Here is a 26973-nt window from a genome sequence, read left to right as displayed (position 1 = left end):
TGACATAGCGGTCAGGTGACCGGTCACCTGACCGCTCATGTGACCGCGACGTCATTGATGACCCCCGTCTTATACGGCGAGCATATCCCAAATTCCATATTTTATATGGAAAAGTTGGGGGTCGTCTTATATGCCCAGTCGTCTTATACACCAGAAAATACGGTATATATATATACTTAATACTTAGTTATTAAGTATTTTGTGTGACTTATCTCTGTGATTTCAGGGCATTAAAATTCAAAGTAGTAGAATTGCAAAATTTTCACCAAATTTCCATTTTTTTTTTCACAACTGGACACAAGTCATATCAAAGAAATTTTACCACTATCATGAAATACAATGTATTTATATATATATATACCGTATTTTCTGGTGCATAAGACGACTGGGCGTATAAGACGACCCCCAACTTTTCCATATAAAATATGGAATTTGGGATATGTCCGCCGTATAAGACGGGGGTCATCAATGACGTCGCGGTCACATGAGCGGTCAGGTGACCGGTCACCTGACTGCGATGTCATCGAAGGTCTTGAGTATGCTGATACCCTATATATGGGGAAAACCACTGTCTGGGTGCATGGCAGAGCTCAAAAGTGAAGGAGTACTATTTTGGAATGCAGACTTTGTTGGAATGGTCTGCAGGCGCCACCTTGTGTTTGCAGAGCCCCTGATGTACCTAAACAGTAGAAACCCCCCACAACTGACCCCATATTGGAAACTAGACCCCCAAAGGAACCTATCTAGATGTATTGTGAGAAATTTGAACCCCCAAGTGTTTCACTAAAGTTTATAACGCAGAGCCATAAAAATAAAAAATATTTTTTTCCCACAAAAATTATTTTTAGCCCCCAAATTTTTATTTTCACAAGGGTAACTGGAAAAATTGGACCACAAAAGTTGTTGTCCAATGTGTCTTGAGTAATGTGGGGGTATAGAACTGTTTGGGCGCATGACAGCTCGTAAGGGAAGGAGCACCGTTTTACTTTTTCAATGCAGAATTGGATGGAACTGAGATTAGATGCCATGACACATTTGGAGAGCTCCTGATGTGCCTAAACAGTGGAAACCCCCAAATTCAAACTCCAACCATAACCACAACACACCCCTTACCCTAATCCAAACCCTAACCATAACCCTAACCACACCCCTAACCCTGACACATCCCTAACCCTAATCCCAATCCTAACCCCAGCCATAAACATAATCCAAACCCTAACCCCAACTCTAACCCCAACCCTAACCCTAACTTTAGCCCCAAACATAACCCTAACTTTCACCCCAACCCTAACCCTAACTTTAGCCCCAATCCTAACCCTAACTTTAGCCCCAACCCTAACCACAACCCTAACCTTAATGGGAATATGGAAATAAATTCATTTTTTTATTTTATTATTTTTCCCTAACAAAGGAGGTGATAAAGGGGTTTTGTTTTACTATTTATAGCGGGTTTTAAAAGCGTGTTTTTATGCTTGGCAGCTGTCACACACTAAAAGGCGCTTTGTATTGCAAAAAATAGTTCTTGCATCACCACATTTTGAGAGCTATAATTTTTCCATAGTTTGGTCCACAGAGTCATATGAGGTCTTGTTTTTTGCTGGACGAGTTGACATTTTTATTGGTACTATTTTTGGGCACATGACATTTTTTGATCGCTTTTTATTCCGATTTTTGTGAGGCAGAATGAACAAAAACCAGCAATTCATGAATTTCTTTTGGGAAAGAGTTTATACCATTCCGCGTGAAGTAAAATTGATAAAGCAGTTTTTTTCTTTGGGTCAGTATGATGACAGCATTATCTCATTTATATAATTTTTTTTATTTTTGACGCTTTTATACAATAACAACTATTTTATATAAAAAAACAATTATTTTTGTATCACTTTATTCTGAGAGCTATAACTTTTTTACTTTTCTGGTGATGGAGCTATACGGAGGCTTGTTTTTTGCGGGACAATATGACGTGTTCAACGGTACGACTTTTATTTATATCCGTCTTTTTGATTGCGTGTTATTCCACTTTCTGTTTGGCGGTATGATGATAAAGCATTGTTTTTTTGTCTTGTTTTTTTAATGCTGTTCACTAAAGAGGTTAAATAGAAGGACAGTTTTATAGATCGGGTTGTTATGGATGTAGAGATACTAAATATGTGTACTTTTATTGTGTAGATTTTTTTAATTCAAATATTTATTGATTGATTTTTTATTTATTCTAATTTTTACACTGGGTCCAACTATGGGACACTCATTTTGTGCAGGCTGATCGCTTATTTGGCATGCAGGTCTGTATGCTATGTAAGCTGTCAGTGCTGCACTCTGTGCACACTGACCTCAGAGACTTCCTGACATGCACTGCGCATAACAGGAACAGGAAGTCTCTCAGCTCTGGTAACCCATATCTCATTATGACGACATCAGGTTACCATGGGAGCGATGGGGACCCCGCATCATGCCGTCGGGTCTCCCATCCAAAGGCAGAAAGGATGTCAGACCCTCTGCCAGCTCCGGAATGCTGCGATCATGTTTGATCACAGTGTTCTGGGGGTTAAAGTGTGGGGAGCAATCCGTGACCACTGCTGGCACTTAGGGCTGGGTGTCAGCTGTGAGAATCAGCTGACACCTGGCCGTGATAAGCTGCGCTCCCCCGGGAGTGTGGCTGATCGTATTGGACGTATTATTCCATCCATGGGAATTAAGTCCCAGGTCACTTGGACAAAATACCACGTCCACTGCCAGAAAGAGGTTAATGAAAAAAGATCTTATACGTGTTTGGTATCTATGAACATGTAATGACCTGGAGAATCATAATAGAAGGTCAGTTTTAGCATTTAGCGAACTGGGTAAAAGCACAAAAAAAAAACAATTGTGGAATGATTTTTTTTTCCATTTTCCAGTATACTATATGGTAAAACCAATTGTGTCCTTCAAAAGTACAACTCATCTTTCAAAAAACAAGCCCTCATATGGCCATATTCACAGAAAAATAAAAAAAGTTATGGCTGTGGGAAGAAGGGGAGCAAAAAACAGAAACTCAAAAAACGAAAAACCCAAGGTGGTGAAGGGGTTAAAACAATTATTCTATGGGGTAACGTTTCTCATTGTGGAGAGTAATATCTCTAACATGCTGGGTAATGCTTGTTGAAGGGTCAATATCAACTTTTGGGATCGCTTCTTCCAATAGGTGGCAATAGATTTCAAGCCCTCTTCATCTCTGAACAGACAATATTTAATTTCCCAGAGGAGCATTGTACGGCCTATAAGTCTCCTTACCTTGGCATGTCAGGAACGTCACTCTCCAGAAGGAGAAACAATACCACGTAGACACATTTTTTAAGACATTCCACATATTTCTTCAGCATCTGGCACATAACCAAAGACTGTATGCAAATCGAAAAAAATCATCCATAATATTTTTATTCAGGCTTTTATCAATTACTCAGCAATCCATAAAAAATTGTGCTGTATTTTTTAGATCTTCCCGCCAGGAAGGACACATAGAGTCAGACAGAGTACCTAGGAGTCATTATTGTAGACCTTTAGTAATGTGTTATAGGGTTCGCTGACATTATACAAAAATCAACAAAGATTTTTTACAATTTTTAATTTTATTCATATCACTTTAGTTTTAAAATAAATATATGAGTGAAGGAAACTTTTGGGATTCAGTTTTTATTTCTATGCATTCTGCGATATGTCACAGCTGTGTACTTTGTTGGGGCTGTGGAAAGATCCATAATGATATGCTCATTCTAGTCTGGAGATAAACCTGGCATGCAATGTATTTATTGAACTTGCTCCCATATTGACACATACATATGATTTACACATACTTAATATGAAGCAGCCTTCTATACACCCCTTGAGTTAATATATTTTTTCTGTGTCATGCTGCTTGTAATTTTGAATAACAGCTTTCACCTGCTGAGAAATACAGTTACCAGTAAGTATTACACTTTATTCATGGCCCATTTGTAGTCATGGAAACAGCACCCCTACCAAACTTTTTTCTCTAGATGTTCAGAATGTTCCTAAGATTATTCAAAGCAGAGGTTGCGACCCAGATAAAGCAAAATCAAACAATCTATGACTTTGTAAAGCATCCCTATGAAGAGGTCATATTTACTATTTACTCTATTAAATTGATATGTTTTGTTAAATTTTGACTATTTTCTTTTATTTGAGAAAATTGCCTAACCAATTTCCTGGGGTTCAAATTGGCTTAGATTATATATGCCAGTAAATTACATTTGTCAGTATTGTATGAAAGTTTGAATACATATTGTGGATGAACTGCTCTGAATTTAACAACAGTTCACAGATTTTTATTCTTATGTACATTTCTAAAAATTGTATGAAAATGCCCTAATTCCATGAAAAACTTTTGGCTTGAATTTTGCTTTCAAATTTCAATATTTCTATTTTTTTCTAATAGATTGTGGAATTAAAATTAACACACTAAAGATCCAGTAATTTGTTGCCTTTACACTTTTTTTTTACTTCTTCTTCCATAACTTTTTTATTTTTATGTTGACGCAGATATATGATTGATTAATTTTTATGGGACTAGTTGTAGTTTTGAATGACACCCTATAATTTACCATACAATGTACTCTACAATGGAAAAAAATTGTGGTGAAATTACAATAAAACGTAATTTTACCATTTTTTTTTTTAGTTTAAGGCTGTGTGCACAAGTTCTGGACTTTTTGCGTTTTTTCGCTATAGAAATGCGATAAAACCGTGAAAAAAACGCATCCATTAAGCATCCTATTAATAGAATGCAATCCGCAATTTTTGTCCACATGTTGCATCGTGGTAAAAAACGCAGCATGTTCATTAATTTTGCGGATTTTTCATGGATTTCCCGCTATTTAGTGCATTGCGAAGCTCCGGAAAAAAACACGAAAAATCCGCACAAAAAAACGCAAAAAAACGCATGCGGATTTCCTGCAGAAAAAGTCTGGTTTTGTTCAGGAAATTTCTGCAAAGAATCCTGACGTGTGCACATAGCCTTATTCTTATGGTGTTCATTGTGTGGTAACAAATGAGCTGATGAGTTTGCAACAAGATCCTCCAAGTCAGTACTATTACAGTAATACTAAACTGATAAGGATTTTTAAATTGTTAGTGGTGAAAAAAAATCTGAAAACTGTGAAAACAAATGGATTGTTTCATGATATTATGAGACCCATAACTTTTTTGTTTTTCTTATTATAGAGGCATATGAGAACTTGTTTTTTGTACCCTGATCTGACATTTTTACGGATACCAAATTAGGGTACATACAGTTAGGTCCATGTATAATTGGACAGAGACAACATTTTTCTAATTTTGGTTATAGACATTACCACAATGAATTTTAAACAAAACAATTCAGATGCAGTTGAAGTTCAGACTTTCAGCTTTCATTTGAGGGTATCCACATTAAAATTGGATGAAGGGTTTAGGAGTTTCAGCTCCTTAACATGTGCCACCCTGTTTTTAAAGGAACCAAAAGTAATTGGACAGATTCAATAATTGTAAATTAAATGTTCATTTTTAGTACTTGGGTTGAAAACCCTTTGTTGGCAATGACTGCCTGAAGTGTTGAACTCATGGACATCACCAGATGCTGTGTTTCATCCTTTTTGAAGCTCTGCCAGGCCTTCATTGCGGTGGTTTTCAGTTGCTGTTTGTTCATGGGCCTTTCTGTCTGAAGTGTAGTCTTTAACAAGTGAAATGCATGCTCAATTGGGTTGAGATCAGGTGACTGACTTGGCCATTCAAGAATATTCCACTTCTTTGCTTTAATTATCTCCTGGGTTGCTTTGGCTTTATGTTTTGGGTCATTGTCCATCTGTAGTATGAAATGACGACCAATTCGTTTGCTGCATTTGGCTGGATCTGAGCACACAGTATGGCTCTGAATACCTCAGAATTCATTTGGCTGCTTTTGTCCTGTGTCACATCATCAATAAAACACTAGTGACCAAGTGCCACTGGCATCCATGCATGCCCAAGCCATCACACTGCCTCTGCTGTGTTTTACAGATAATGTGATATGCTTTGGATCATGAACTGTACCACGCCTTTGCCATACTTTTCTCTTTCCATCATTCTGGTAACATAGTAACATAGTAACATAGTTAGTAAGGCCGAAAAAAGACATTTGTCCATCCAGTTCAGCCTATATTCCATCATAATAAATCCCCAGATCTACGTCCTTCTACAGAACCTAATTGTATGATACAATATTGTTCTGCTCCAGGAAGACATCCAGGCCTCTCTTGAATCCCTCGACTGAGTTCGCCATCACCACCTCCTCAGGCAAGCAATTCCAGATTCTCACTGCCCTAACAGTAAAGAATCCTCTTCTATGTTGGTGGAAAAACCTTCTCTCCTCCAGACGCAAAGAATGCCCCCTTGTGCCCGTCACCTTCCTTGGTATAAACAGATCCTCAGCGAGATATTTGTATTGTCCCCTTATATACTTATACATGGTTATTAGATCGCCCCTCAGTCGTCTTTTTTCTAGACTAAATAATCCTAATTTCGCTAATCTATCTGGGTATTGTAGTTCTCCCATCCCCTTTATTAATTTTGTTGCCCTCCTTTGTACTCTCTCTAGTTCCATTATATCCTTCCTGAGCACCGGTGCCCAAAACTGGACACAGTACTCCATGTGCGGTCTAACTAGGGATTTGTACAGAGGCATTATAATGCTCTCATCATGTGTATCCAGACCTCTTTTAATGCACCCCATGATCCTGTTTGCCTTGGCAGCTGCTGCCTGGCACTGGCTGCTCCAGGTAAGTTTATCATTAACTAGGATCCCCAAGTCCTTCTCCCTGTCAGATTTACCCAGTGGTTTCCCATTCAGTGTGTAATGGTGACATTGATTCCTTCTTCCCATGTGTATAACCTTACATTTATCATTGTTAAACCTCATCTGCCACCTTTCAGCCCAAGTTTCCAACTTATCCAGATCCATCTGTAGCAGAATACTATCTTCTCTTGTATTAACTGCTTTACATAGTTTTGTATCATCTGCAAATATCGATATTTTACTGTGTAAACCTTCTACCAGATCATTAATGAATATGTTGAAGAGAACAGGTCCCAATACTGACCCCTGCGGTACCCCACTGGTCACAGCGACCCAGTTAGAGACTATACCATTTATAACCACCCTCTGCTTTCTATCACTAAGCCAGTTACTAACCCATTTACACACATTTTCCCCCAGACCAAGCATTCTCATTTTGTGTACCAACCTCTTGTGCGGCACGGTATCAAACGCTTTGGAAAAATCGAGATATACCATGTCCAATGACTCACCGTGGTCCAGCCTATAGCTTACCTCTTCATAAAAGAGGTTGATGTTGGTTTCATCTGTCCAAAGAATGTTCTTCCAGAACTGTGCTGGCTTTTTTAAATGTTTTTTAGCAAAGTCCAGTCTAGCCTTTTTATTCTTGATGCTTATGAGTGGCTTGCACCGTGCAGTGAACCCTCTGTATTTACTTTCATGCAGTCTTCTCTTTATTGTAGATTTGGATATTGATACGCCGACCTCCTGGAGAGTGTTGTTCACTTGGTTGGCTGTTATGAAGGGTTTCTCTTCACCATGGAGATTATTCTGTGATCATCCACCACTGTTGTCTTCTGTGGACGCCCAGGTCTTTTTGCATTGATGAGTTCACCAGTGCTTTCTTTCTTTCTCAGGATGTACCAAACTGTAGATTTTGCCACTCCTAATATTGCAGCAATTTCTCGGATGGGTTTTTTCTGTTTTTGCAGCTTAAGGATGGCTTGTTTCACCTGCATGGAGAGCTCCTTTGACCACATGTTTACTTCCCAGCAAAACCTTCCAAATGCATGCACCACACCTCAAATCAACTCCAGGCCTTTTATCTGCTTAATTGAGAATGACATAACGAAGGGATTGCCCACACCTGTCCATGAAATAGCCTTGGAGTCAATTGTCCAATTACTTTTGGTCCCTTTAAAAACAGGGTGGCACATGTTAAGGAGCTGAAACTCCTAAACCCTTCATCCAATTTTAATGTGGATACCCTCAAATGAAAGCTGAAAGTCTGAACTTCAACTGCATCTGAATTGTTTTGTTTAAAATTCATTGTGGTAATGTCTATAACCAAAATTAGAAAAATGTTGTCTCTGTCCAAATACAGGTCCTTCTCAAAAAATTAGCATATAGTGTTAAATTTCATTATTTACCATAATGTAATGATTACAATTAAACTTTCATATATTATAGATTCATTATCCACCAACTGAAATTTGTCAGGTCTTTTATTGTTTTAATACTGATGATTTTGGCATACAACTCCTGATAACCCAAAAAACCTGTCTCAATAAATTAGCATATTTCACCCATCCAATCAAATAAAAGTGTTTTTTAATAACAAACAAAAAAACCATCAAATAATAATGTTCAGTTATGCACTCAATACTTGGTCGGGAATTCTTTGGCAGAAATGACTGCTTCAATGCGGCGTGGCATGGAGGCAATCAGCCTGTGACACTGCTGAGATGTTATGGGGGCCCAGGATGCTTCAATAGCGGCCTTAAGCTCATCCAGAGTGTTGGGTCTTGCGTCTCTCAACTTTCTCTTCACAATATCCCACAGATTCTCTATGGGGTTCAGGTCAGGAGAGTTGGCAGGCCAATTGAGCACAGTAATACCATGGTCAGTAAACCATTTACCAGTGGTTTTGGCACTGTGAGCAGGTGCTAGGTCGTGCTGAAAAATGAAATCTTCATCTCCATAAAGCATTTCAGCCGATGGAAGCATGAAGTGCTCCAAAATCTCCTGATAGCTAGCTGCATTGACCCTGCCCTTCATGAAACACAGTGGACCAACACCAGCAGCTGACATGGCACCCCACACCATCACTGACTGTGGGTACTTGACACTGGACTTCAGGCATTTTGGCATTTCCTTCTCCCCAGTCTTCCTCCAGACTCTGGCACCTTGATTTCCGAATGACATGCAAAATTTGCTTTCATCAGAAAAAAGTACTTGGGACCACTTAGCAACAGTCCAGTGCTGCTTCTCTGTAGCCCAGGTCAGGCGCCTCTGCCGCTGTTTATGGTTCAAAAGTGGCTTTACCTGGGGAATGCGGCACCTGTAGCCCATTTCCTGCACACGCCTGTGCACGGTGGCTCTGGATGTTTCCACACCAGACTCAGTCCACTGCTTCCTCAGGTTCCCCAAGGTCTGGAATCGGTCCTTCTCCACAATCTTCCTCAGGGTCCGGTCTCCTCTTCTCGTTGTACAGCGTTTTCTGCCACATTGTTTCCTTCCAACAGACTTACCATTGAGGTGCCTTGATACAGCACTCTGGGAACAGCCTATTTGTTGAGAAATTTCTTTCTGGGTCTTACCCTCTTGCTTGAGGGTGTCAATGATGGCCTTCTTGACATCTGTCAGGTCGCTAGTCTTACCCATGATGGGGGTTTTGAGTAATGAACCAGGCAGGGAGTTTATAAAAGCCTCAGGTATCTTTTGCTTTTAGGGTAATAGGTCGTTTAGAGAACCTTTTCTTGATATGCTAATTTATTGAGACAGGTTTTTTGGGTTATCAGGAGTTGTATGCCAAAATCATCAGTATTAAAACAATAAAAGACCTGACAAATTTCAGTTGGTGGATAATGAATCTATAATATATGAAAGTTTAATTGTAATCATTACATTATGGTAAATAATGAAATTTAACACTATATGCTAATTTTTTGAGAAGGACCTGTATATATGGACCTAACTGTATGACATTTTGAAAGATTTTATAGTTTTTTTGGAGGGGATTACAGCAACACAACTTATTTTAAAGGAAATACCTAAATTTTCTACAAAAGTACCTGTACAGATGGGCGCATAAGTTCCAAATGAGAAAAAAAGTAACCAAGAAAAGCCACATCAATTGAAATAACAAAATTAATCACCAAATAAATTACATTATTCATAAAGAACAAAAAAGACCACAATAAAAAAACATAGAACACATGAGACATTATGTATTATATGCCCCTTTAGAATTAGACAGCAAAGACTGTAACATTATTGTGCTTGACCTCTTTAATTGGTGCACGTTGAATTAAAAAATACTATGGGTGGCATCTCCTCTGTGCACACTATGAGCACTTATTGCAATTAAAAGGCATACTTTGAAAATTGGTTCAGTATTTTCACCACTTCTCTGCTGGCTAACAGTATGAATATTTTTTGGCACTGCACAGTTTGCAAGAAAAACTGTGATGTACAGTATGAGGCTTTGGTAGGATTCCTCCATAAGTTACATCAATACAACTTGAAATGTAAGTTACAATAATGAGACAATCTCTGGATCTTCAGGCATTAAATCTATAAATAATTTGCTCTTGCATTGTTGGGCTTATCAGTCACCCTTACTGGCATAACATGAAGAAATCGAGGCTTTGCCAAATTTAAAGAAGCAAATAGGCATTTTACCACAAGTTATAGGGTTAGTAACTTGTGATGAGCAAATCTTTTTAAATTCAAATTTGTCAACTTTGGCAAATTTTCCCCTAAAACTCGATTTGCTGTGAATCTCAATACTGGAAAGCTTGTAATTGTTTGTAAATACACATAGGGGAGAGGAAAAAGCGAGAGATGCTTGCTAACTGTAAGAGCATACACTCTATATGAGAGAGAGAGGTCCTCACTGACCACAAATGTTTACACTTTACAGAAGAAAGAGGACCCTGTTGATCATAAAAGCTTATACTCCATAGGATAGAGTGAGAGAGGAACCTGCTGACTATAAGAGCTCACACTGCTGATGATAAGAGTTTACATTCTACAAGATAGAGCTATAGAAGACCTAGTTGGCCACAAGATATTATGCTCTACAGGTGAGACAGAAGTCCCTACAGACAGTAAGTGCTTACATGTTGCAGGAAAGACTTACCAAATGTAACAAGGTGGTAAAGAGTGGTAGTTGCAGGCAAAGTCACTTAAAGCAACAGTCCACAAGCAGCCTGGCCCCTTGCACATATGCAGACAGGACAGATGCAACCCCAGGCAATTTACCTCTTCTCCGCAGTCTCTGCAACACTAGCAATCAGGATCCAGGAACATAGTTGTAATCCACCAGGTAAACAATTTATTGTAGAACAAAAGAAGTGGAGAAAGTAGATACAGTAAATCGGGTGTAACTTTCTGCTCTTTCCCAGTACCCATCACTGCCGTTTCAGTGGCAGCAACAGCGGCAACAACAGTATTAGTGGAAGTCCATAAGCCGATGTATGGATGCTTATAGTCCTCAGCGGGGCACTTACGTAGTCCAGGTGCCCACTTCCACTGCCCAGGGGTCCGGGGCAGCACACTCTGCCCCCCTTCGGGGGTCTGACAAGCTCCCAGTCATTGCTGAGCACCCGCCCTAGGCAAGCCTGCCCGGCCACTGACAGAGGAGCAGGAACTTCCTGCTCTTTTGGGGGCTGTTAGCCCAATCTCCTTCCTTTAACCTTTTACTTGTCCCATTCTAACATTGCACAGTCAACATAGGCAATACACAGGAGATGTACAATGCATTACACATTACATAGACTATTAAAGAGAACTCCACACAGTAAGACAATGCAAACATAGCATATCAATAATACACATAGACACTTCGCCACAAGGCAATAATACACAGGTACACGCTTCAGGTACCACATAAAGTGCACAAGACCAGCACATAGAAGAGAGAGGAGACAAGGAGGTCCTCCGCCACCTCCTTACATATGGGCCTCTGGAGATTGACTCTGCCATTCAAATTATGCTACACTGGGAATAGATGGACTCTGAGTGCCCAATTACAGACTACTATTGTACAATGTATGATAATCCGTAGTTAAAATTAGCCTACTCTGTGATGCTTCAGCAGTGTGGGAAATGGTGATGTTGAAGGTTTTCTTTGCAAACTGTGAATAGAATCTCAAAATGTTTGAATTTGCTGTGACCACAAATTTCAGGGAATTCAACTCAAACTCTATCCTCAATGGTTCAATCTATGTATCTCTAGATAGTATGTCTACATAAAAGTACACAATTGGTAAGGTTCAAAAAGACTCACCTTTACATTTTTGCTAGTGTGAGGGCAATGCTATCCCTTTCTATAGGTTGCTGTATATCATTTACAAAGAACATAAAATCTGAATGACTACTATGTATTGCATTGACAAGCAATATCTATATCCTTATCTATATGAATATAAAATCACAAATAAAACATTTTTAAACATTATGGTGCATGAACACATACCGTTGGTACTGTGGTGGTCATTGTTGTACTGGTTGAAAAAATTAAAAACCTGTATGCTTAAGGGGTTATTCCCACAATTACATTATTTTGCACAAAGTATAGTAAATGCATACTTATGTTAATAAACAAACTAAATCCAACATAAAGTTTCTTTCTTTCTTGTACCTTTGTTCATTTTTCATCTCCTTCTAGCCCTCTGTGCTTCCATCTTCACATTGTTACATGTGTGGTCCTGTTCTTACACTTCTACAGATTTCAGCAGCAGTTTACTTCTCCGCAGTGATGCAGACAATATCCTATCTCTCTCTTCTGTGAGTTCCTGACAAGCTTCCTCTGAATTATCATCGAGTGAAGAATACACCTTTTTCTTCTCTGGACCAATTTACAGTACCCTGCCTGACTTACTTTATCTTCTTCCACTTTCATCAGCATAGCTGCCTCTGTGCTTTTACATCATTGTAAGCTGGCTTCTAGCAGAGGTAAACTGTCCAGCACTCCTCCACAATGAAGCTTATACTATAATTACTAGGCAGTGTGGTGTTTGCTGCTGACTGATAAGATTGTTGATGTGAAACTGCAAATGCTGCTCTGTTGATGCACATGGCAGCAGCTAATCATCTGCCATATGCATCAATCAAGAAACATTTACAGTTTAACATTACTGATTCCTCAGGATCAGGCAACAAATATAGCTCAACTCCGCACTACCTAGTAATCACAAGCTCTGTTGTGGAAGAGTGCGGAAGAGTTAAGCTCTGCCTGGAACTAGCTAGCAAAGATATAATGCAATAATAAGAAATAGTTACAGAGTCAGAAAACATAAAAGGAAGATACAAAAACCTCTCGTTTCTCATTATGTTTCATGACGTCTGTGTACCTTTTCAAAGGTGTTATGGTTTTATTAGGCAGACTTGAACATTGTGTGATCTCTGTCTTCCAGACAAATATTTTTCATATTTCACAAATTTTGGCTTTATATACAATACATTTCTGCATATTGTAGCAGCAATTTAGACCAAAACATTTTTTTCTTCTCTTTTTTTTTCTCCACGCCATTAAAACACAGGGCATTATTACTGAGATACGTTCATGTGTCGGAGAAGTAGAAAGGGTGAATGGAGTGGATAAAAAAAAGTCAATGTTTGTCTACATGACTGTGACTATTTGCAGGAATGTACAATTCATAAAGTCAAATTTGTCAAAGGTCCTCTTTAAGCGAAAGAAGCTAAACTTGGTGAAAACCTTTAAAAATATAAATGCAGTCTGCCAACATATGACTATACTTTAGCACTGAGATCTTTCATGCTGAACAGAAACAGTTGTAATGTTTTCATTTGTGAATAGGTATGTGAGTGTACATCGCTGTGTATATTGCATTTTTATTAATAGTGTGTGAGTTAATCTTTCAAAATTAGTTCATAAAAATGCAATACTTGTATTTAATTTACATAATACTAGAGCTTTTAAATTACCACAAATGAAAATAAAACAGAAGGAAAATAATCTTGTTTCAGTAGCAGCTATATGATTACGGGTTTAAAAAGGATTATGTGACCTAAATGACTTCATTGTTTCAGGATTGGATTACACACTGGATATGTCTGTATAATCTTCTGCGTGAATTCCAGGTGCACTGCCTTTTTCATTTTATTTGCAATTGTCAATTTAAATTCATCTCTGTCAAAACAAAGCTGAAAGTGCTACTGTCTGCTAATCCTGTAATTGAAACTTAACCATATCACTAAAAGAATGCAGAAAACATTAAATTACATCAAATCAGTGGAGTAGCTGAATGCATCACAACTTAGGGAGGAGTAGTACAGTTTTCATATGCATAAAAAGCTATCTGCAACTATGGCATAGCACGACAGAATAAAATACATAGGATGTCTTTTTGTGCTGACTTTTCCAAGGAGAACAAATAATTGGCTGAATTATAGAATCAAAGCAGGATAATGGACTTTAAAAATAGAATGATATATTGAATTTAAAGGGAATGCGTAATCAGAAAATAACAAGTGATTAGATGTGTTTTTCATCGTGTTGTAGTTTTCACATTTCACAAGCACTTTTCCCATTTTATTACATTCAGGGTCTGGGGGTTTTCACATATGCCAAAGGTCTTCTTGGGTTCCTTTATTTTCCTCCAAACTTTAATGTATGACTGTGTAAACCTGTCTTTAGCCCTCTGTTCCACCCTCTGTCTGTCCGTGTACACTCTGTTTTGTTGTTGTGGTTTTTGCATTACACTCTGGCATGAACTGGCATGCAGGAGACTAGAACCGTTCCCGCAAGTGATGTTACTGGTCTCTACATGCTGGGCATCGTGACACCACTCTGTCTCCGGCTGGTTACTACTGACCTGAGTCCACAGCAGAGTGTGTACTCTGAGTGTGCATTGCTTGCAGGGACTAGACCCGCCCCTAAAATGAGCATCACTCAGGGAGGGGGGGAGGGGCTGCAGCAGTGACCACAACCTCTGCCCCTGATGACACTTCATTTGAGTATGTCAGAATGCACTGGGATTCTCAAATAAAGTGTCATCACACAGGAATCATAGAATCATAGAATGTTCAAGTTGGAAGGGACCTCAAGAGTCATTGTGTGCCACCCCTTGCTCAATGCAGCACAGGATTCACTAAACCATCTCAGACAGACGTCTGTCTAGCCTCTGTTTGAAGACTTCCATTGACGAAGAACTCATCGCCAGCCTGTTCCACTCATTGATCACCCTCACTGTCAAAAAGTTTTTTTCTAATATCTGATCTGTATCTTCTCCCTTTCAGTTTCACTCCATTGCCTTTTGTGTTTTCATGTGCAAATGAGAATAAGGATGATTCCTCCACACTGTGACATTCCTTAAGATATTTTTAGACAGTCTTCTCTTAGCCTTCTTTTTGTAAGTTAAACATTTCTAGTACCTTTAGCTCTTCCTCATAGGACATACTTAGCAGTCCACTCACAATCCTGGTAGCTAGTGTTGAGTGATACCGTCCGATATTTGAAAGTATCGGTATCGGATTGTATCGGCCAATACCGATACCTGATACCAATACAAGTCAATGGGACACAAATATCGGAATGTATCCTGGAATGGTTCCCAGGGTCTGAAGGAGAGGAAACTCTCCTTCAGGCCCTGGGATCCATATTCATGTAAAAAATAAAGAATAAAAATAAAAAATATGGATATACTCACCCCTCCGGCGGACCCTGGACCTTAGCGGTGTAACTGGTAGCCTCCGTTCCTAAGAATGAGCGGGTGAAGGACCTTCGATGACGTCGCAGCTTGTGATTGGTCACGTGACCGCTCATGTGACCGCTCACGTGACCAATCACAAGCCGCGACGTCATCGCAGGTCCTTCACTCGCTCATTCTTAGGAACGGAGACTGCCGGTTGCAGCGGTTACAACCAGGGTGCGTCCGAGGGTGAGTATATTTATATTTTTTATTTTTATTCTTTATTTTACACATAAATATTCATCCTGATCCTGATTCCCGATATCGCAAAAATATCGGAACTCGGGATCGGAATTCCAATACCGCAAATATCGGCCGATACCCGATACTTGCGGTATCGGAATGCTCAACACTACTGGTAGCTCTTCTCTGAAAAAGCTCCAGTTTTTCAATGTATTTTTAAAATTTGGTGCCCAGAACTGGACACAGTATTCCAGATATAGCCTGACCAAGGAGGACTAGGACTAGAGGGGGCTAATTACTTCACATGATCTAGACTCTATGCTTCTTTTAATACATCCTAGAACTGTGTTTGCCTTTTTGGTGTTGCATCACACTGTTGACTCATGTGCAGTCTGTGATCTAGTAGTATACCCAAATCTTTTTTACACATGCTGTTGCTTAGTTGCATTCCTCCCATTCTGTAGAAGTAATTTTTAGTTTTCTTGGCCAGATGTAGAATCTTCTATTTCTCCCTGTTAAATATAATTCTATTAGTTGCTGCCCATTGTTCAAACTTGTCTAGATCCTTCTGAATCCTTTCTCTGTCTTCCCTAGTGTTAGCTATCCCTTCCAGCTTTGCATCATATGCAAATTTGATCAATTTAACTTCAGTTCACTTATCTAGATCATTAAAAAAAAGTTAACACAAGGGCCAGGACAGAGCCTTGTGGCACCTCATTTGAAACACTTTTCCAATTAAATGTCCAACTATGTATTACATGTGAGTACAATCACTGAGCCAGTTTAGAATCTACCAAACTGTAGCCTTGGCAATCCCTTACTTGGTCATGTTTTCAGTAAGGATAGTATGATATACTTTATCAAATGCTTTGCTAAAGTCGAGTTATACTATATCTACTACATTTCCCTGATCCACGCAGTCAGTGATTCCATCATAGAAGGAAATTGGAATAGTTTGGCATGACTTGTTCGCTACAAATAGACGCTCACTCTGGTTAATTACTGCATTCTTATCAATGTACTTACACACATGTTGTTTAATAATATGTTCAAAGATCTTTCCTGGAAAAGAAGTAAGCCTAACTGGCCTGTAATGTACTAGCTTAATTTTCTTTCCTTTTTTGAAGATAGGGACAACATTTACCCATCTACAATCATCTTTCCCTGTTCTCCAGGATTTAGGGAAATGCTCCAGGATGTAGGAAAACAAATATAATAACTGTTAGATTAGTGTAGATGGGGAACAGTAGGGAATGTTTAATGCAAGTATATTGGAAAATAGCTTAGATTATGGCAGCAAATAGACAGATTTACGATGAAATTTACTTTAACTTTTGACAATACCTTCAACTACTTTGGCCCTAATTTATCAAGATTGCTATTTTCACACCCTTTTAATGAGGGGATGTCCTAGAGTCATATGCACCTAATTCATTAAGAAGTGCACATCTCTTCATGTATATGGTGCATCTGAAAAGTGGAATGCATATGCTTGAATGCCTCTCCACATATCCTACTCCAGTTGGGGACCTGAGTAAGATTTGTTCTGTAAGGAATGCAGCTGTTAGTCGTAAGTTTGGCAGAGGGGGTTGCCACTACAATGTCACTCCCCAGTGTCACTCACTTTGTCAGAACTGGATGAAAATTGTGTGAGACCACCAAAAGTCATAAAATTTTACTGCAGCCTCACATCATGCTAAAAAATATGTTGACTTTCAGAAAATAATGATTACTACATAAGCTCTACAGTGTTGTTGACATGTAACTTGTAAAGGAGGATCTAGATCTACATGGCCAGTTTTCCATTTATCATTCATTCACTCATCCCTTTCTCACTTTCATGCTGCCTTTACACGTTATTGGAGGTGGTACAAGAGGCAACTATAGAGTGAGAGATTGACAAATAGACACATACAAATAGAAAATGCTTCTGCTTTCTAGAGGGTACTTTATCTCAACCCCAGTGCTGAATTCACATCTACATTGATCACTAGATGTAGTACTGTCTTTCATGCTGTTGCTGTCTCTGTTTTACATTGAGATATGGGAACATGATCATGATCGTCTTTTCTCTGAGTGAAAAATGTATGGAAAACATTGTAGTAGCTATTCTCCACCAACTAAACTAAGAATTAGAAGTGGAGCGTGCAACTCTAAAGGCTGAAAATGCATAACAAAACACAAATTATTTCCAGACATGAGACAGCTAATTTTGAAATCATGCAATTTTCACTATTGCAACTAAATAAACTTACACTTACACTTCTTGCTTTGTAATGATCCTTATTTAGTATTCATCTTATTAAGATCACAGAGAGGTTTTAGTAAACATATCTGCTATATTTATATAACATAAGGTCTACATTCATAATAGGTGATGATCATAATTCACCCCTTACTACTTCCTGCACAGTGACCTCCCATACAAGTTAATGAGCATCATGATGTGACTGCTGTAAAACATTTATATACATGCTCATAAAAACAGCTATGGTAGACCGGGTGTCCCTTTAGTCACGTAGAGGAAATATATGTAAAAATCTACAATTAGTATTTGTTTTTGTTAATAAAAAAATATTGGTGATACATTTTCTTTGGGCTTGGTTTTTGCTCCAGATTGAGCAGTTGTTATTCTACCACATATCTTAATTTGAATGCTAAGGTGGGGCAGTTTTCTGGCACTCTCTGGACAACTCGTGGGCAGGGCAAATCTCATTATTTATTATTATTTATTTATATAGCACCATTAATTCCATGGTGCTGTACATGAGAAAGGGGTTACATACATGGTTATAGATATCGTTTACAGTAAACAGGTTTACAGTGACAGACTGGTACAGAGGGGAGAGGACCCTGTCCTTGCGGACTTACATTCTATGGGATAGTGGGGAAGAGACAGAAGGTCGGGGTGAGGTGGCAGCTCTGGTGGTGGTGAGGTGGCGGCTCTGGCAGTGGGGAGGCGGTGGCTCTGGCGGTGGTGCCAGCCGTTCCCAGTCCCAGTCATTCTCATGCCAGCCGTTCCCAGTTATGCCTTTTTCTTGAATGACAAATAGAGAATTAATTCCATTTTTTTGCTATGGATCATAATGTTTTCTAATGTACTTATCAATAAACATTTGTCAAGTTTTCTTTAAATGAATATGATAAAAGTTTATCTTGCAACAGTTTTTTACTTTAGTTCATTGCACTTTCACTATAACACAAATTAACCTTACCTAAACTGGCTGTATGCAAATATAAAATAAGTGCCAGGATGGGTATTGGGCCACAGCTGCACAGTTTGAAGGTCAGGGTTTAAATCAGCATACAGCTGAGTCACAGTTAGAGGCTAAGTAGGTTGAAGTTAACTGATGCATCCCATATTTTCTGTAATACACTGCCAAATACCCAGTAGCAAAGAGAACAGATGGAAATATTGAGGGTAAGAATGCCAATATAATGACAATTAATTTAAAATGATCTATTCTTCCTCTGTAGAACACCTGAGATACAATGAATGAGCATTTTAAAGCTACAAATATGTTAAAAGAAATTGTATCAATAACATAACTAGGTCATTATACAGAAAAACAGAAAGCAAAAGATGCAAAGCAAAGAGCTTTTTGTCTGTATTTTTAAATATTTGATGATTTTAAAAGTGTTTATTTCCTTTAAAGGTTTTAATACATAAAGAATACAGGTAAGTGAATCTGCAGAAATTTTAATTCAGCAAATTTGATTGAATTTGATTTGCATCAAAATATATTACATTAGAATTGAATTTACCATTTATATACATTTATCATGCTCTGAATATTAACACATTTCACTGCATACACATATTCTGATTTAGAGAAAAAATAGGTCATGGGAGTGCTTCTTTAAGTGTCCCATTCAACCTTTCTACTTTGCGAGTGCCCTGAGATTGATAAGGGAATGGAATGCCTGCTCTACTTTGTGTGCACAATTATTCGGCAGTTTGTATTTTTGATGATCAATTTTATTATTGAACAACTACAGTGCTGTCAGTAAATCAAAATTACATATACAGCTATGGCAAAAATTAAGAGACCACTGCAAAAAGTTCATTTTGTCTGATTTTTCTCTTTATTGGTATATTTTTGAGTAAAATATAAATTGTTCTTTTAGTCTATAAGCTTCTGACAACATGTCCCCGAATTTCCAAGCAATATATTTTGTATTTTTTTCTGACAGAGAAAAATGGTCAAAATAAAAAAAACAGTGCTTTCAGACCTCAAATAATGAAAAGAAAACAAGTTCATAATCATTTAGAAACAATAATAACAATGTTTTAACTCTGGAAGAGTTCAAAAATCAATATTTTGTGGGAATAACCATGATTTTTAATCACAGCTTTCATGCGTCTTAGCATGCTTTCCACCAGTCTTTCACACTGCTTCTGGCACAAACATTTAAGCAGTTCATCTTTGTTTGATGGCTTGTGACCATCCATCATCCTCCTGATTACATTCAAGAGGTTTTCAACGGGGTTCAGGTCTGGAGATTGGGCTGCCAATGACAGGGTTTTGATGTGGTGGTCTCTTTAATTTTTACCAGAGCTGTATATGTGCATTGTTATTAGGCAACTTTAATATGCAGAATTATTATGTGCCTAAGTGAAAAAACATAAATTTCCCCATCCCAAATGTATATTTTCATCTGTTAAAGTTAAAATAAAAACCAAATAACTCAACTTTTACAACAATACGTAGAGGATGTTTCAAAGAAAACATTAATGACCAATTTTGGCCACCCATCTTTTCAATAACAGTCATAAGCCTATTATCCTTGGAGTCTGTCGCCATCTTAATCTGTTTTAAATCCACTTTTTGGACAGCACTTACTACAGCCTACCAGACACTGCTCAGAGAGGTATACTGTTTTCCTTCATCAGAAATCTTCCCTTTAAGAACGGCCCACAAGTTCTCAATAGGGTTTTGGTCAGATGAGAACGGAGGCAATTGCCATTATCCTTTTAACTTTATGGCTTATATTGACTGTCCAAGCAGTGGAGACTTTTATGCATAAAAATAATGGTTTTATTGAAAGTTACAGACTTTTTCTTTTACCACTGCTTGAGATATTTGCCTTCTAAAAACTAGCAATAGGTTTGGTAGTTGATTTTGAGTCCATATTCAACATAATGGTCTATCTAACTCAACTTTAATAATGCCAGCTAATAGCAATACCCCACTATTACCTTGCTGATGTCTGAATATAAGTGGAAGAGTACTTCTGTGCACTCCAAGGAGGTTTCTATTCTGTAATACGACAGCACTTTTTACCAGGTAGGCTTTTGGGCATCCTGTAAAGAGATCTAAACATAACAGGCTATATTCATATTCTTCTGCTGGTGTAGACATATGTAGTCAATCTGCAGTCTCTGAAATGGGGAATGTGGCCTGGGTGTTGCTTTCTTGAGGACTTTTACTGTTTTAGCTTTAATGTGTTGTGCACTGATGATGCAGTACTGTTTGGAGGCTACATGATTGAAAAAGGAGCGATCCTGAAGACATGTTAATCATGTGACTTTTTGAGGCATGAATTGGACTATACTCTACTTCTGCCAGCATGGAGAATGGGGACTTGATAAACACAACTGATCCTTACTTTTCTATATTCCATTTGAGTTCAGCTTAGCATCCATTTTCCCCCAGTGTCCCTTCTCTCCTAAGGGAGCCTGTGTCTGGAGGGATTTCAGAACATCTAAGCTTACCATGGCTGGAACTGGCTGACTCCCTGCCACCATCATCTGTTCCCTAGGTTGACTTGCCACTGTTTTACCAACTATATCCACCCTTCTGTTGCTGTCTACCTCTAGGGAGACACATTTTGTGTGTGCTTTTATTTTGGTTACACCCACCTAGACTGGTAACAACAGTGTCTCCATTAATTGTTTGACTTAGTTATTCTACATATTTACTGGTTTTACCGGCTGAAAAAGCATTGCTCTTCAAGATAGAGCTGTATTCATGGATTATATTAAAATAGTAGCATAAATTTGTGTAAATATTGGCAGTTTTACCTTTTGCTTGTCTACAAGCTTCAGTGAGTGCCTTCACCTCTGCCTCTTGAGCTGGCATGTGAGGAGGGAATGGTTCAGCTTGGATTGCCTCATGTTAGGATGCTATCACATGCCCAATGTAGAATTGCCCATATATGTAATATCTGGAACAATCTACAAAAAAAAACTGAAAATCTGAATGAAAAATAGGTTTATTGTAAACTTGGTCTCCATGCTCATTAGTTCTATGCAATCATGATCATGTCAAAACACTCTTTTACCTTTGCCAATACCATTACCAACATCCTCTTTTCTGAATTCACAGCAATTGAGTGGCTGCATTCAGGACATTACATCTTTTGAGGTTGGCATCAGGAATCATAATAGCGTATTCAAGTCTGAGTTGCCTTGTCATAGAGAAATGTTACGGCTGGACCTGATCCATAGATTAGATATCATGTGGTGTTAGGGGTCGAGTTCCTGCCTCTGCACAGGGGGAATCTCGGGCCATCTCCGCTGCGGTCTCCCATTCTTCTCCTGCCGCAGTGGAGCTTGCTCAGCAGAGACGTCGATCCCAGCGTCTCGCTCAGTCTGACTCTGTGCTTAGAGTTACTGCTGCGTTTCCTGCTTCTCCCATTGAAGTCAGTGCTGGGCAGCGGCGAGCGGACGTTTCTGGGGCTAAGTCCTGCTTTTTACATTCTGAGTATGCCCAGAGTAAGATCTCTCAGTGGAGATCCAGGGTCACATGATCAGATACTGCAGCTGAGGTCCTTGTAGCTGCTGTGACTAAATCCTGCTTTGCACTCTGAGCATGCCCAGGGCGAGATCTCTCAGTGGAGATCCAGGGTCACATGCTCAGGTGCTGCAGCACTCCATTGGTCCTTCTTTGGAAGGACCTAAACATGCTGCAGCTATTTAAGCCTCGCATGGCCGCACGGCCATGCGCTAGTATTGTCTTGTAAATATGTGTGTGTGTTGTGAGTGAAAGTCGCTCTTTAAATAACCCTCCCCATTGAATGTCTGTTCGCGGAAGGTGTATGTTTGCTATCTAGTGCCCGACTTATCCAACAGCACGAAACACACATTACAGCTACCAGTTGCTGTGTCCGCCAGTACGGCGCCGTGCGCTTGCTCTGCGCTTTCCTGACCCAAGCCTGGGTGGTTAGTGGCGTCCGACAGTGCAGCACCGCACGCACTCTTGTGCCTTTATATTACTATTTATGTTCCTCTGACACACCCAGTTGCGGTGTTGTGCCAGCAAGTGTCTAATCGGACTTCAATCCTGTGTAGGGGTTGAGTCCGCTGACTTCTTGCTCGCGCTTTATGTGCGGTACTGCGGTCCTGTGATGCAACAGGATCGCTTCCTTCACGCAGGGTGAAGTTAACCCATGTGTGTATACTTAGTACCGCCATATAGTCCGTCTTACTAGCAGCAGGGTCTTTTACCTGCACGGTGGACTTCGGACGGCGAACGCACCTAATACCATTACACCTTATACTTGGTGCGTTCCGCCAGTCCTAACATAATACTAGCGCCAAGGTCTGGCTAGTAATGATGGACGATCAGCGTTTACAGTGGTACATCCAGCAGCTGGAGGGAAGGTTGGCGGCTCTTGAGCGTTCAACCTCAGCTGTGGATGTTACTGCTGTCGCTGTTCAGGCTGCAAGTGTGGCTGCAGCTACCTTGTCCACTGCCGCCCCTGTACCGACGCTATCTCGCCTCCCGCTACCAGAGAAATTTTCTGGTGACAGTAAGTCCTGTAGGGGTTTCGTGAGTCAGTGCTCAATACATCTCGAGCTTCTGGCCTCTCGTTTCCCTACAGAGCGGGCTAAGGTGGGTTTTATCGTATCTTTATTGTCGGACAGGGCGTTGCAGTGGGCTACGCCGCTGTGGGAGCGTGGCGATCATGTGGTGCAGAGTGCTCCGTTATTCCTGAGCACTCTGAAACAGGTCTTTTTAGGACCTCGTGTCACCCATGATACGGCACTCCAACGGTTGGCATTGACTCAGGGCTCGTCCTTGGTCAGCCAGTTTGCCATCCACTTCCGCACGCTAGCATCTGAGCTGGAGTGGTCGGATAAGGCCCTTATTTCTATATTTTGGAGGGGGCTGGCTGACCACGTTAAGGACGCCCTGGCCACTAGGGAGATTCCTGCCACACTGGAGGAATTAATAACAGTATCCACTCGTATTGACCTCCGTTTTCACGAGCGGAGGTTAGAGCGAGCCCAGTGTAGGCAGAGGTTTCGGCTGGCTCCCACCTTCGCCAAACCTTTGGAATCTCCAGTCCAGGCTCCTGAGTCCCATGAGCCTATGGTAGTGTCACGAGCGGGATCTAAGTCCCGGACCGCTCGTGCACTCCAGGTTTGTCATGTTTGCCAACAGTCAGGACATCTTGCCACCAGATGTCTCCAACGGTCGAGGAAACGTCAGCGTCTAGTGGTAGTAGGTGGAGGTGCACTAGACACGGCGACGTTTGCCTCCAAATTATCCTTTAAGGGGACAATAACATTAGGCTCATCCTCCCACTCGGTAGACCTCTGCGTGGATTCTGGGCTGGAGGGCAATTTTATGTCTTCTGCCTTCGCCCAACGTCACGCAATACCCCTGGTTATGCTACCTCAACCAGTAACGGTACGAGTGGTGAATGGGTCGACACTGCCCGCACAGATAACACATCAGACCATCCCTTTTACTCTGTCCATGTCACCATCCCATCAGGAGATTATATCTCTGCTCATCATTCCTGAGGGGATTGATGAGGTCCTGTTGGGGATACCTTGGTTACGGTACCACTCTCCTCACATCGAGTGGTCCTCAGGCAGAATTCTGGGATGGGGTGAATCATGTGGGGGTAGGTGTCACCGAGAGTGCATTCAGGTTGCTACTACAGAGGTACCCGCAGATCTATCCTCTTTCCCCAAGCAATATTGGTCGTATGCAGACGTGTTCTCCAAAAAGGCGGCGGAGACCCTTCCGCCCCATCACCCCTATGACTGTCCTATTGAGCTCTTGCCTGGTGCTGAGCCTCCCCGGGGTCGAGTCTATCCATTATCTCTCCCGGAGACGAAGGCAATGTCTCAGTACATTCAAGAGAATCTGGCAAGAGGGTTCATCAGGAAGTCAGTGTCACCTGCTGGGGCAGGGTTCTTTTTCGTGCAGAAGAAGAATGGGGAACTATGTCCATGCATAGACTACTGGGGTCTTAATGCTATCACCGTTAAGAACAAGTATCCTTTGCCCTTGATATCTGAGCTTTTCGATAGGCTTCGGGGAGCAAGGGTGTTTACCAAACTAGATCTGCGGGGTGCTTACAACCTGATTCGCATCCGTGAGGGGGACGAATGGAAAACGGCATTTAACACCAGAGATGGGCACTATGAGTATCTGGTGATGCCCTTCGGGCTCTGTAATGCCCCAGCCGTTTTCCAAGACTTTGTCAACGACATCTTCCGGGATATGCTTTCCACCTCGGTTGTAGTCTATCTGGATGATATTCTCATCTTTTCTCCAGATATTGACTCTCACCGGAGAGATGTTGGCAGAGTCTTCGACCTCCTACGGGCAAACTCTCTTTATGCAAAGTTGGAGAAGTGTATGTTTGAGCAGGAGTCGTTACCGTTCCTGGGCTATATCATCTCTGCCCAGGGATTGGCTATGGATCCTGCCAAACTACAGGCTGTGATGGACTGGCAAGAGCCCCATTCTCTTAAGGCGGTGCAGCGCTTTATGGGGTTCATTAATTATTACCGCCAGTTCATTCCCCACTTCTCAACTCTGGTAGCTCCCTTGGTAGCCCTCACCAAGAAGGGAGCAAATCCCAAAGTGTGGTCTGAAGAGGTCTCCAGGGCCTTTTCTTCTACTAAGTCTCATTTTGCTAGCGCTCCCATCCTACATCGTCCTGATGTCGATAAGCCGTTTATAATGGAGGTGGATGCCTCTTCCGTTGGTGCTGGAGCAGTCCTCTTCCAAAAGGATGCTCAAGGTCGGAAGCATCCGTGCTTCTTCTTCTCCAAGACCTTCACACCAGCGGAGAGGAATTATTCCATCGGGGACAGGGAGTTGCTAGCGATGAAATTGGCTTTCTCAGAGTGGAGACATCTCTTGGAGGGGGCTCGTTTTCCCTTTCAAGTTTTCACAGACCACAAAAATTTGCTATATTTGCAAACAGCCCAGCGGCTAAATTTTTCGCCAGGCCAGATGGTCCTTATTCTTCTCCCGATTCCACTTCACCCTCCATTATCTCGCTGGGGAGAAGAACATTCGAGCTGATGCCCTTTCTCGCTCTGTTGTGTCATCTGAGGAGGAGGAAGGAGAGCCTTGGCTTATTGTTCCTTCTGAGAGCTTGAGAACCGTGGCTCCGGTGTCGCTTGAGTCTGTGCCTCCGGGCAAGACTTTTTTGCCCATAAATTTGCGACCGGAGGTTCTCTCTTGGGCTCATTCCTCCAGGGTGGGTGGACACTTTGGGACAAAAAGGACATCTGAGCTGCTGGCGAGGACGTACTGGTGGCCGCATATGCTCCGAGATGTCAGAGATTATGTTCTGGCGTGTGTCTCATGCGCCAAAAATAAGTCTCCTCGACAACGGCCGTCTGGGTTACTCTATCCCTTGCCGGTGGCAGACAGGCCCTGGGAGATGGTCGGGATGGACTTTGTAGTGGGTTTGCCCAAGTCTCGCGGTTGCACCGTCATTTGGGTTATTACCGATCATTTCTCAAAAATGGTGCATTTGGTGCCGCTCCCACGGTTACCTTCTGCACGGGCCTTGGCAGCGTTGTTCATAAGACACATCTTCCGCCTACACGGCATGCCAGACAAAATTGTCAGTGACCGGGGTCCCCAGTTTGCGTCTCGGTTCTGGAGAGAGCTTTGTCATCTTCTCAGCATTGAGTTAAATCTCTCTTCCGCATATCATCCCGAGACGAATGGGTTGGTAGAGAGGGCCAATCAGACTCTGGTCACATATCTACGACATTTTGTTTCTGCCAGGCAGGATGACTGGGCATCTTTATTACCATGGGCAGAGTTCGCCCTTAATAACGCTGTAGCCGACTCCACTGGTCAGACACCTTTCCTCCTTAATTACGGCCAGCATCCGCGGGTTCCTGTGCCTATGCCCGTGTCCTCTAATGACTCCAGGGTGGCAGACTGGGCAGTGGAGGCACGGGACATTTGGGACCGCACTCAGGATGCCATTCGGGCCTCAAAGGAGAGAATGAGGTCCTCCGCCGATGCACATCGGCGCCCTGCCCCGACCTTTGCTCCTGGCGATTTAGTGTGG

Source organism: Ranitomeya imitator, chromosome 1 (assembly GCF_032444005.1).
Source record: "Ranitomeya imitator isolate aRanImi1 chromosome 1, aRanImi1.pri, whole genome shotgun sequence".
NCBI classification, from domain to species: Eukaryota; Metazoa; Chordata; class Amphibia; order Anura; family Dendrobatidae; genus Ranitomeya; species Ranitomeya imitator.
This window is presented reverse-complemented; position numbering follows the sequence as displayed.